A 13,443-nucleotide genomic window follows, 5' to 3' on the forward strand; every position below is an offset into this window, starting at 1 on the left:
AGAATAAAAGAGTTGGAAGGGACCACCAGGGTTATCCTCCTGCATTGCAGGAACCAACATGGGGCTCATTCTTTACCGACTGAGCTATCAGGCAGTTGTAATTGCCAAAGGATTGGGCCTAGTTTATGTTAATCACGCTTGGTTCCCAATGAATCAGTGTGACTTAGACAATCTTTTCACAGTGATTTCAGGGAGACCTAAGTACCACCAAGTCTGACCCAGTGACTTCTTAAGGGTCAGAGGTGCCCTTGAAACTATGTACTCCAGTGCTCTGCCTGGAAAGCAGATACTCAGAATATTCCCAGTAGATGCTTGTCCACAATGAACTTCAGGTATAATTCTGGTGTCACTCACAAGTTAGGGACATTGGAAGCTGCCTTATAAGGAGTCAGACCATTGTTCTACCTATCTCTGTACTGTCTATACCAGTGGTAGCCTAACTTGGCCCTCAAGCTGTTTGGCACTACAATTCCCATCATCCCTGACCACTGGTCCTGTTAGCTAGGGATGATGGGAGTTGTAGTCCAAAAACAGCTGGAGGGCCAAGTTTGGCCACCACTGGTCTATACTGACTGGCCGTGGCTCTCTCTGATTTCAGACGAGTCTTTCCCAGCCCTGCCAGGAGATTCCAGTGTATATGACCTGGGACCTTCTGTATGCAGAGTAGAATAGGTTCTCCACTGCTGAGTCTTTCAATCTCAGCATTTATTGGAAGACAATGAGACTCTTAGAGTATAGCATAAAGTTCTACTATAGCTATTTCTATGTAAACTAGTTATGTGCTTTATTGCCCTGGATAATAGTATGCTGCTAATGTTGTAAACAGACAGGAAGGGTATAATTACAACTAGTCAAGAGTTAATACATTGTTCTGAAATGCATTCGTGAGGGCCAGTTTCCCAAAGCCTTGAAAGTGTTTCACATGTTTGCTTGAATAAAACTGTTGAAGAGTTAAAGTGTGTGTTTGTTTGTTTGTTTGTTTGTGTGTGTGTGTGTGTTCTAAACTGGGAATCTTAGTCTTGTTTCAGATCAAGAAAATCCACGTTACTTATGAAGACACCTGAGCGAAAGAGAGACAGAGACTAATAATAATAAATATTGTAATAAAATAATGAAATTCTGGAACGGATCCTAGAGTTCTGCTTCTCCTCAGATATTGGCTTGGGGTTCAGTATAACTATGATGACTCAGTGGAGTAGTTGCTGAGTCATAATGAGGAACTGGGAGGAGACCAGGGCTCATAGTTTTCTTCTGATACAGATAATATCTGGAGGGCGTTACACTCTTGTGCTCTGTCATCTAGCTTCTGGCCTAGTACCTGTACCCTGGAAGAATTATTGTGTTGTCATTGTCTGTTTCGGATGCAACCCTCAAGTCACTTCCTCAAAAAGTCATTACAATTTTGTTTGACAATCTTTCAGAGTCAGTGTAGTGCAGGAGAGAGACTAAGAAAGGACTCATATTGCTGGTGATCTAAGTAAGTGGGAAGTATAAGGATATCTGCTTGAAGTGTGGTGTTTGTAAGTTGCTGCCCTGTTTATTTTATATGAATGAATATGACTTTGTATAACTGGTATGCGTGTGAAATATTTATTTATTTTAAGTGGGCTCGAATTGGGTTAAAGTCCCCCTTTCTTCCATGAAGCTCATTGAGTAACCTTGGGTCGGCTTAACAGGGTTGTTGTGAACTCCGCATGTCAGCACTCTGAGATTAGAAGAGATAAGAGATCAGAAGAGCCCTGCAAGATCAGGCCAGAGGCCCATTTAGTCCCAACTGCCCACCATACCACCTTTGAAATCTGTGGTACCACGAAAGGTCTCACAAGGGGGAGGGATCTTCCCAAGGGATTCGGTGTTTTTCTGCGTGGAGAGACAACGCTCATTGCCTGGAGAGAGGGAGCAGGCAGCAATGGCTGCATGTGCATGCCAGGTTTTGCTGACGGACTCTCCCAGGATGCCCAGACCTCAATAGATGTTCAAAGATGCAGACCCCTGATGCAGTGTGGCATGGGATAAACCTCTACCCCCTTTGAAACTTCCAAGCAGGCACACACTTAATTACAGCCCTTGCTGCAAATTAAATGACTTTGCTTTAATTTAGTCCCTTGCTAAACACCTAATAAGTTTTTTCTGACATATGCTGTATCCACAAATCATTAATTTGCCCCCCAGTGGGCACACTCGCACAGAAACAGGTTCATCAGATATAGAATCAATTTAAGCTAATGGTATGTGAAAGTATTGTAAAATTATTTCAGATTTCAAAGCAAGCAATTTTTAGAAGCTGACTCTGGCCTGATCTCATATATTCCAGTACACAGCCCCCTTGAATTTTGTCTCTGTGTGTGACAAAATAAGGCTCAAAAATGCAGGGGGGGGAGCTTAGTTCTCTCTTACTGCAGAATGAAGTGGCCTTTGTAAGAATCTGACTCAATGACAATTTCTGATCTGCGAGTGATCTGCAATTTTGTCCACAAACCAGCCTCTGGAAATCTGCTTTGTGATTCCCCGCCCCCTCCTTCTTTCCCCTCTTTTCTTTTTGTTCTGTTTTCATTCTTCAGAAATGAAATTCAGCTAACTGACTCAACTCACTTCAAACTTTGTTCCCTGACTCAGGAGGAGCAGCTGCAAAAGTTCTTCCATTTCCCACATCTAACCCATGCTGGCTCCCATCGAAAGCCAAATTCCTGGCACGTCCAGGAGGAGAGAGGAATCTACGGGAACAAGAAGTGCCGGAGTGGTGCTCTCTGGTTACAAGACAGGTGGAAGGTGGCACTGCTTTTAATAAAAACAGAACACCGATCAATTTCCAGAGATCAGGGATGGCTCACAGTTGTTCTTTCGCTCTAGATTTCCCTGGAAAAGTCATTTTAAGGAAAGAGGGAGAAAGTATCTACGAGCCCTGCCAGTGCCTTGTTACTCTTTCCTCTTCTGACTAAACCTTTAACAAACACATCAGTCATTTTTGCAGCTCCTCCAAGCAAAGTAAGACTATGGTATAGAAAACAAGCTCTGCCCCCTCAGACTGTTCTGCTACAAAGGAACTTGTTTGGAAAAGAAACACCTATTTTTTGAGAAATATTACAGAAACCAATCATCAGCCATAAGGAGACCCCTACTGGGTCAGATCAAAGGCCCGTTTTAGCCTAGCACTCTGTTCTCACAGTGGCCAACCAGGGACTCGGCTACATTAGTAAAGAAAAAGCGTTTTAAGTGCATTATAACCTGTGACAACAGATGGTGCTGTGGAGTCCTGTCTTTCAGCAACATGATTTCCTATTATGAGGTTTACAACACGTTTTCCTGAAATGTTTTTTTTTATGTGTCTAGATCCAGCCCAGGCGCCTGAGGGAAGCCCCAAGTTCATGCAACCCATGAACGCAACAGCTCTCTTCTACTTGTGGTACCCAGGAAACGGCATTCAGAGGCAGACTTCCACAGATACTGGAGGTAAAATACAGTCCTTAAGACTTCTAGCCACTGATAATTTTGTCTGTTAAGCAGGCATTTGCCTAATCCCCCTTCAAAAAAGGTTGGCAGCCATCCCTACATCTGGTAGTAAAAAAAATAAAAATCCATGTGTGAAGAAATACTTCTTTTGGTCTTTCCTGAATTTCCCAGTGCTCAGTTTCCTAAGTATTCTGGTATTATGAGAGAGGCAGATGAACTTGTCTTTCCCCACTCTGTGCTTAATCTTGTATACCTCATACCTTGACCTCCTTACTCGCGGGCCCCTCAAATATTTTATGTGTGGGGTGAAGACCCCTCGGCCCCTAGGAGTTGGCTCCTATGCCCCTAGGTGACTTCCTGCTCGTTTTTGTTGTGAACATGGATACCGCATGACAGAAGGAAACACTTCTGCCACATCAGTAAAAGTTATGAAGCATTTGGAACATTGGGAGTGGTTGCTTTCTAATCCGAATTTTACAGAAAAGTCTGGCAACTTTAAGAAAAGGGTTTGTGTTGTTGTGTTTTTTTATAAAAAAAATCTGAGTGGCGTGGTGAAGGTGAAGGTGAAGAAGATGTTGAAAGCTATCAATGAAATTGAGGATCACAGAATAACTGGACTGTTGGGTAGGAATGAAAAGGTCTCCTTGATTTTGATTTAATGCATTTCTGTGGAGAGAGAGAGAGCTCAGTCATCTCAGGCTTGTGGGTTTGAGCTCGTTGGGCAAAAAGATTCCTGCGTCGCAGGGGGTGGGTTGGACTAGATGACCCTCGTGGTCCCTTCCAACTGGGCGATTCTCTGATTCTATGCCGCTTTTCATTCCAATGAATCCCAAAGCAGTTTACAAAAATAAATACAGTGATAGAACGTAACAGAACATCACAAATACTGCATAAGTCTTATACAACAATTAACAAGCCATCAGGGAAACAAATGCAATATATGAAACACTGTTAACAAGCAGCAACTAAAAAAATCAGCTGAAATATCACAATTAAAGCAAAAGTCATATTATATGATTAACAAATCAATACGGCATTCATCTATAAAGCTGTATTAATAACTTTAACAAAACAGCAACTGAAAGATCAATGAAGCACTGTTAAGTTCACACACTCCACCAACCCATGAGTCCTAATCTTTCACTCTAGTCGGCTCATTCAAATACACATACAGTGGTACCTCGGGTTAAGAACTTAATTCGTTCTGGAGGTCCGTTCTTAACCTGAAAATGTTCTTAACCTGAGGTACCACTTTAGCTAATGGGGCTTCCTGCTGCCGCCGCGCCACCAGTGCACAATTTCTGTTCTCATCCTGAAGCAAAGTTCTTAACCCGAGGTACTATTTCTGGGTTAGCGGAATCTGTAACCTGAAGTGTCTGTAACCTGAAGCATCTGTAACCCAAGGTACCACTGTATACATATTCCCTGTGGCAGCAACTCCCTTCTAAAGGTTCCTTGGACTTGAGCTGGAGCAGCAAAGGTCAAACCAAGCACTCCCTGATGGAAAACAAGAGTCTCTCTCCCCTCACAGTCCTCCCTCTGGTTAACAGTTCCCTCATGAAGGTTCCTAGGGCTGGAGGGTGGGGCAAGGCAGGTCGAAAAAGCCATGGCAGGATCGGCCTCACCAATTCAGAGGCCTTTTATTGCCTGCCTGTCACAGGGGCTCGTGTCTGTTTACTTATAGCACTTTTACCATGCTCTTGAGCCAAAAAGAGTTCTCAGAGTGGCTTACAGAAATTCACCAGTAACAAATAATGATGATGATGATTGCTATTTATTAAATTTGTATACTGCCCTTCATCCGTGGATCTCAAGGAAAGGGGAATGGGAAGTGGGGAGGAGAAAAAGCAAATTCAGGAACCAGTTCTTAAAATTTACAAAGTTCATCTAATGACCCACTTGTATGGAAACAGAGCCCCACTCAGCAGAGCCAATGCAGTGGGCCCAGGAAATCCCAGCCAATGATGTTGTGGGATTTCCAGGAAATGCAGGAAGTCAAGATGGCATTGGCTACCATGAAAGTAAAGTAAATCCCACATCTCACCCATGAGGATTTAACTGAAAGTTTTCTCTTTAATTTTCAAATGCAATTTCTTTCAGCATTATTTGGCAGAGGAATGTCGTTAAAAACAGAAGGAATTTTTTTGATGCAGCACTACTACTATGGCGAATAAACAGAACAAGGTTAAATAAGTCCAGTTCTTGTTGAAACCTTGGCATTTAAAAGCATCCCCCCTCTATTTTGACTGAAGAAATTTGCACATTGAAGCTGATGATTTGCAGAACTTGTGTGTTCCACAGGCACGTTATTACACAGAAAAACCTTGAAACGAATAAGCTGTGCATGAAATATGAACACACTTGTGACTGAAGGTTGAGGTGTCTGCTTGTTTTTAAATTTATTTCTAATCCTAACATATTTTCCAAAATGAGAAATGTCGAAGAAATTCACATAGGGAATCAACCCACCCCTTCACCCCCAGCAATTTAACACATTTATAAGCCTCCTTTCCCCCAGCTTGGTTTTTAAGACTGTTTTGCCACCCTTGGGAATCACTGCCTGAAAACAAGGTGGTTTAGGTCATTCCCTCTTATAAACCCAATGTATATATAGCACACGAACAAGTGCAAATCTCAGAGTCCCATAAACATTATATTTCAACTGCAAGACCCTGAAAAAACAATGAGGGCAGCGTCAAAAAGGTTCCTCTTGACAGACAAAGTTTTAAATGTGTATTAAGGGTCTTTGTGACACTAAAAAAACAACCACCCTGAGAACACAGACAAGGAGGCTAGAAGCAATATTTATATTATGTTCTCTCTCCTCGTCCCGGTTTTTGAAGGTTTTGCAAGTAATGGATGATTGGATCATGAGGGTAAAGTCTACTGTTTTTCCCCCAAAGCTTGTGGATAGTTGCAATCTACAGTACTCAAAAGGGGGGGAAATGTTTTTACAGGCTCGAATTCCCACAGACTCAAATGCTGTTTCCCCGCTCAAGCAAATGGGAGAGTTACTGCTGGAGGTCAGGAACAAAAGCCAGAGGAACTTTTGCCGTTTTGAGGTCCCAAAAGTTACATGACTTCAAACATGGGGAGGCTGCTGCCCTCCTGCGTGCCTTACCTATCTCATCATCGCGAGCCACTTCTGGCAACGGCACATTTTCAATAAAGCTGTGTTATATTAATTTGGAAGCACAACCTTCCCAGCAAGCTTGATCCAACTTAAATATGGAAATAGTGAAAAGCTTTGTATTTGTGCCAATAGCAGATTTCTTCAATCAGCCCTAGACACGCTGGGCGAAATTAACTCCGGACATCTTAGTGAATTTTGAGCGAGGCCTCCCATGGCAGATGGCAGGCAGGGGGGTGAGATGAGCAACCAGTTAGAGGGCAAACAGAATGAGTAATGCTGTGTGAGGCAGAATGTATTCAGTGTAGCCCTAGAAGCCAGAGCAGTGGCTCCCAAATAGCCTCCCCCCCCCCATGGACCACTTGAAAATTGCTGCAACCACTTGTTGATTTTCCTCCCTCTTGTAATAACAAGAATACCTTTATTGTCATTGTACAATCTGTAGCAATTGTAAAGTGCTGTGCTAGGTGCTGTATTATTTTTAATTGCATTCTTCTTGCTGGTTTTATTTCTTGTCAACTACATTTCATGGTCTTACCGTTCAAATTGCAGACATAACCACTAAAAGCACAATTAAGAGTTAACATGATTATTTCACAGCCAGATCCACAGATGCCATGGACCCCTTGGATGAAGTTCGTGGGCCACTGGAGGACCACAGAAGACAGTTTGGGAACCTATCAGATTGAGGATGGCCTCCTTTACAGAGGACAGTCCTCTATTTGAAGCTGTCCACAGTTTGAATGGTGGTCCAGCTCATATCCAGTGTAAATATCTTATTCTTTATGTTATTAATACAGTATTGCATATACCGCCATGCAATATTTCATATGAAAGTGTGGTTTAAAGACGATAGATTAGATAGATAGATAGATAGATAGATAGATAGATAGACAGACAGACAGACAGATAGATAGATGATAGATAGATGATAGATAGATAGATAGATGATAGATAGATAGATAGATAGTTAGATGATAGATAGATGATAGAGAGAGAGATGATGATAGATAGATAGATAGATAGATAGATAGATAGATGATAGATAGATAGATGATAGATAGATGATAGATAGATAGATAGATAGATAGATGATAGATAGATGATAGATAGATAGATGATAGATGATAGATAGATAGATAGATAGATAGATAGATAGATAGATGATAGATAGATAGATAGATGATAGATAGATGATAGATAGATAGATGATAGATAGAGAGAGATGATAGATAGATAGATAGATAGATGATAGATAGATAGATAGATAGATAGATAGATAGATGATAGATAGATAGATGATAGATAGATAGATGATAGATAGATAGATAGATAGATAGATAGATAGATAGATAGATAGATGATAGATAGATGATAGATAGCTAGATAGATAGATGGATAGATGATAGATAGATAGATAGATAGATGATAGATAGAGAGATAGATAGATAGATAGATAGATAGATAGATAGATAGATAGATAGATAATTAGATAGATGGTAGTGAGCAAACTCTAGGAAGGAAGAATAGGGGTCCAGTCAGCACCTGGACAGCAGGTTGAGCAGACACACAGGGCACTTGGCCACCACCTTCCTCATCTTGCTGAGATGTGTTCCTGTTTAAATTAAAGTAATTATTTTTAAATTTGCATGTGTACTTGCTTATGCAAATGTAATGTGAATGAATCCGTGTCTTCTTTCGCCATCCTTTTTGGTGATGTGTTTCCTCTTTTTTCCATGAGGCTTAAGTGACCAGCCTAGGTCAGGCCCAAAGGGATGTGTTATCTAGACTGTGAGAAGGCACCAGCCAACCTGGGAGCCAGCAGTACCAGTTTGGCTGTCTGGCGTCACCTGTGAAATGCTGAGAGTGACCCAGCTACAATTGCCTGCATTGCTCTCATCAGATCAGAAGGTGCAGTCGGTGCAAGGAGACTGTGTCTAATTCACCAGACTTCTCGTGCATCTTTATATCCTCCTAGCATTCTCAAAGACAAAGATGCTCCTGAGAACTTTCATCACCCCTTTAAAAATGTCCAGCAACATTTACAATCTGGATAGGTAGTTATTAAGGATGGATGGATGGATGGATGGATGGATGGATCGATCAATCAATCAATCAATCAATCCATGTAGCCTTTGATTCATTCATAAATCCATTCCATCCTGTCTCTGCATTTAACTGCTTGTTCATTTTTTCAAAATGTATATTTGAATTTATGAAAGTACTGCACACATTTCTAAGTGTACTTTATCTGAAAATATGCATTCCTAAGTGCCTGGTGATGCATTTTTGGAGATGAAAACCACATTGCAAAAGGTGCAGATGTGTGAAATCCGAAGGAAATAGACATTCTGATCAGGGCATTAGCTCAGGAGATATTGATGGTTGATTTGTATCGGATTCACAAAGATCATATTCCCTAAGCATCCCTAGTGGCCATGCGTGGAGCAGGAATGTGGCAGCATGCTGACCTCACTTGCTTCACACCCTTCCTTGAGTGTTTTTGCCTGCCTAGAATGTGTCTTTGGAGTCTAATAATGGCTCTTGCTGGCCTGCATGGAGGATAGAGAGGGGTGTGGGAGTGTGTGTCTAGACTAGCCCACTGTGCAAAGGTAAAAAATTACATTCATTAAATTACACCACCACTTGTATGTAACCTCTGGTAGGTCACTCAAAAGGGGATGAAACCCTTAGATTCAAAAAGGTTCGTCACCCCTGCCCCAAACTTAGAATTGTTAGTTCTATATTCAGTTATATGGAGAGGTGAGACACTTTGACATTCTTTTTATGCCACATTCAGTAAGCCCGAAGCTCCTCAAAGATAGGGGCACTGTTACAGATAGGGGAGTACCGTATTTTCATGCAAACCCGCTTAATTCTCCCTGCTCAAATCAATAAGCGAACTGAAACACTGCTATCCTTCAGACTAAGACCTCCTCTTACACAGTTCTCCAACCCAAAAAGAGAGCACAAAAGTGCATATATTAGTGAAAATAATGTGCAAAATAACATTATATTTTGGGAATTTTCTTGGGCAAATGCATGCACTGGGCAAAATCACATTCAACATGTGGATAGTATGAGAAATGCATATGAAAATGTATTCAGTTTTTAATATGAAGATTTAACAAGAAAATTTCACAAACTGATGCAGGAATGGGGTGAAAAGAATTTACGGCTGGAAAAATGAGAAACTGAGAGAAACCAAAATTGACAGACTGATCCATCCCAAGGTATCGTGTCTGAGCACCCTCATTTTTGCTGCTGGGTGAGCCGATAGAAAATGCTCTAGTTTGTCCAGTCCTTTTCCTGCTCCAGAACTTCAAATGTTTCTAAAAGCGTCTAAGAAACTTGGCACGAGTGCAATATTCACTACTGAAATTTACTAGGTCATGAAATATTAATCCTATCCCACTGTCTTCCTCGTGGTATTTTACTCCATTTATTTATTTAAGAGCAAGATTTCCAAGAATGCTTGTGAACATTCTTTTTGCACTTTGTCAGCTGAGACTTATATTCTCATTCCTTGACTTCTGCCAGCTGGTTTAGGGATGTCTGTACGGAGAAAAACATCTTGTCTCCATAACGGCAAACAAATAACTCCATAACAGAGCAGGCATCGATTCGGATATCAGATTCAAACTGCAGATTGTCAAAGGCTACCAGAGTTTTTCAAGTAATATGTTTTACCCATTGCCTCCTATGAAATGTGTTTTATCACTTGTATGATGCTGTGCGGAATTTTTTTTTTATCCTGGTGCTGCAATTTGATCATGGCCAGGCAGTTGGTATTCCTCTCATGGTTTCCACCATTTCTTGCAGAAAACCAAACCAGTCAAACACAGTGCTGACTTCACACAGCATTTCAAACGAAGATTGGATGCGGCTACTTCTTAAAAAGTGGCCACCAGGAAGGAAATCTCTACCACTGCTCTTGCAAAGTGGAAGATCTGGAGATCTCGCATTCCAAAATGCCCCTTGCCCTCTTTATCTCTCAACCTCCAATGCATTGCCATGTATTAATAATGTCATTGTCCTTACATATAATTTTAGAGCACCTCTAGAAAATGTCAGGGACTGGTTGGATGAACTCGGAAGGATCGGAGGAACCAGCTGGAGAACTCCCAGGGGAAGAAAGCTCAGAGCCAGGGATTGGTAGTGAGATGACAATGAGTGGTCAGAGGGAGAAGACTGGGAGGAGGAGATGTTGGAAGCTGAAGAGGTAACAGGGCTTTGTGAGTGGGGCCGGGGAGCCTGTGGCACAGAGAAGTCTATAACGCCTTCTTGGATATTTTCTCACTAACACATGCATTCTTATGCACAATTTATCCTAGCACATGCATTTCTGTGCATGCTACTTGGCTGGAGAACTGCAAATTTCGAAGGGTGGCTGATTTTCAGCTCGCATATTGTTTCAGAAATTGTGAATTAGAGAGGTTCACCTTTAAATGTGAACTGAATCAAATTTCTCCCCCACCCCTGTCTATCACTGAATTCTGACCCCTCCCCTTGCTGCTCAGGCCAATGAGCAAGCCCAATCCAGAGTTTCTTCTAGCAGGCAGGGTCTTTTAGCCGCCATGGCCTGGCCTACTGGTGCACAAGCCACCATTGGCTGGTAAGGCTGGTCTCCATTGGCCATAGATAGGTGGTGGTGCAAGACCTACTGCACAGTCCAGTTCTGGCACCAAGACATGGTTAAATAGAGCAGTGGTTCTGAACAAACTGTCCGCATTTATAAGCTTCTTTATCATTGTCTCCTTCCACAGCCAACATCCCCACATAATACACTGGATGTGAGAGAATCCCTTTCATGCATCCTACATTCATGTCTAGCCATCCAGAACTGTGGTTTACTCAATTACTTTGATCCAACTGGAATTTCCCACATTAGTTTTCATTTATTCCTTTGGGTTCTTGGTTTGTTTTCCCTCCAAGATTTGGGTTTTTTAAAAAAAAACAAAAACCAACAAATATTTTCCATTAAAACTAATTACTGATGTTTAAATATCTGGGCATTTTTTTTAGAGCTTCAATGAGCTAAAACCTGGCAAGGAAACTGTAAGGTTGGGCTGAAAGTTGTTTCAATAAAGGGTTTCTTTTTACAGGCAAACCATGATGAGCTTTCTCCTGGTAATCCCCTTTCAATCCCAATTCCCGGGAGAACCCCTACAGCGAAGGTGATTCACTCGAAAAGGAACAAGCATGGGAGGAGGAAGAGGACCACTTCTGACAACAAACACATCATGTAAGTGCTAGAGCTACAAATAATGTGATTTAGGTCTTGTTAAAGATGTTTTAACTCTCCAAGCTGTAGCCTCAACAGGATTTATTAGGTAGGAGAAACTCTCAATAGTTATTTATTTATTTATTTGATCTGACTGAAGTGTGTGGCTAGAGCATACAGTGGCTCTCTTGAATATGTCCCATTTCACATCTAATTTTATTTGTTTTTTTTTTTAAAAAAACTTTTTGCCACCAAAGTCTCAAAGTGGCTTACAAATAAAAATACACAGTATGCAAAATTTAAAACATAAAGTCAACTGCAGAAATTTAAAGACATGGAAGAACATTAGTTTTTTTTAATAAAAGAAAAGAAAATGGGAGAAGCATTCATGATGCAAAGACCTCCTGAAATAATACTGCTTTAGCACCTGAAATTCAGCAGGGATGGTGCCTGTCTGATATTTAGTAGGAGGGAGTTGGGCCCACAACACTGAAGGCCTGACATCTCATTGACGTGACTCATGCTTCTGCTCCATGGAGGAGTATGATTAGTGGCCCTCCATGGACCCGAAGCATGAGTCACGTCAATGAGAAGTTGAGCCTCCAGTGTTTAGCCCCCACCCCATAGTGCCTGCCAGATTATCTGAGTTATTGACTTGGGAAGGACAAGGTAAGGCAGTCCTTAAGGTATCCTGAGCACAAGTTATTCAGGGCTACGACAAAACAAGCTGGCTCCATCTTTCATGTGACAGCCTTTTAGATATTTGAAGATGGCTATCATATCTCTTCTCACTTGCCTCTTTTCCAGGCTAAACATTCCCCACTTCTGTCAACTGTTCCTCATAAGGCTTGCTTTCCAGACCCCTGATCAACTTGGTCACCTTCCTTTGCACACCTTCCAGTTTCTCAATACCCTTATTAAATTGTGGCGCCCAGAACTGGACACAGCACTCCAGATGTGCTCTGACCAAGGCAGAATAGAGCAGTAGGATTACTTCCCTTGATCAGGAAACTATACTTCTGTTGATGAAGCCTAGAAGAACATTAGCTATTCTAAAATATAAAATGAGTCAACACATCACAGTTTTGACTCGTTTTATTTGATTTGATTTGTATATTGCCCTTCATCTGAAGATCACAGGGCGGTTCACAACATAAAAACACAAAAAGAAGACACAAAAGACATAATGAACAAAAACAAAAGCAGAGCAAACCAATGACCCTTCTCTCACAAGAGGACCTCACTTCTTACTTCCAAGAGTGCTAAGCTTGTAAATAGGCTTGAACCCTCCTAACCAAATCCAAACCATATGGCAGAACACGCAAAGCTATTTTATTTAACAACAAGCACAGCTAATTCTAAGGCATAACATGTATAAACAATGCAATAATTAAAACGCATGGTTGTGCAACAGTAAGATTTCCCCACCCTTGTCCTTCCCGGCAGTATGTTCCTCAATATTTTGAAGATTCTTACTCTTATTATGGCTGTGTGTCCCCAAACCTGGAAGTGGTCTGAGCCTCTGACTCTCTAAATCTTTCATTTCATTGCTGGCCTGGTATGATGAAGGCTTTATTCTTCCTGAAATGTGCATGACTGATGCTGACACACACTAACCAGAGGATGAATGAATGATGGA

The 13,443-nt window shown here is 41.5% G+C and overlaps 1 protein-coding gene and 1 long non-coding RNA gene across 2 annotated transcripts in view; one reads left to right on the plus strand and one right to left on the minus strand.

The window, feature by feature from the left end:
• Window positions 1-13,443, minus strand: part of LOC309515715 (uncharacterized protein) — a 202,450-nt gene that overhangs the window by 151,021 nt on the left and 37,986 nt on the right. The window lies entirely within an intron of this gene.
• LOC309515726 lies at window positions 1,713-11,804 on the plus strand. Its single transcript, XR_014212634.1, has 3 exons — window positions 1,713-3,460; window positions 10,655-10,738; window positions 11,686-11,804. It is a non-coding gene; the product is annotated as an uncharacterized lncRNA (long non-coding RNA).

The sequence above is a fragment of the Podarcis vaucheri genome, assembly GCF_965113315.1.
Source record: "Podarcis vaucheri genome assembly, chromosome: 12".
NCBI lineage: Eukaryota > Metazoa > Chordata > Lepidosauria > Squamata > Lacertidae > Podarcis > Podarcis vaucheri.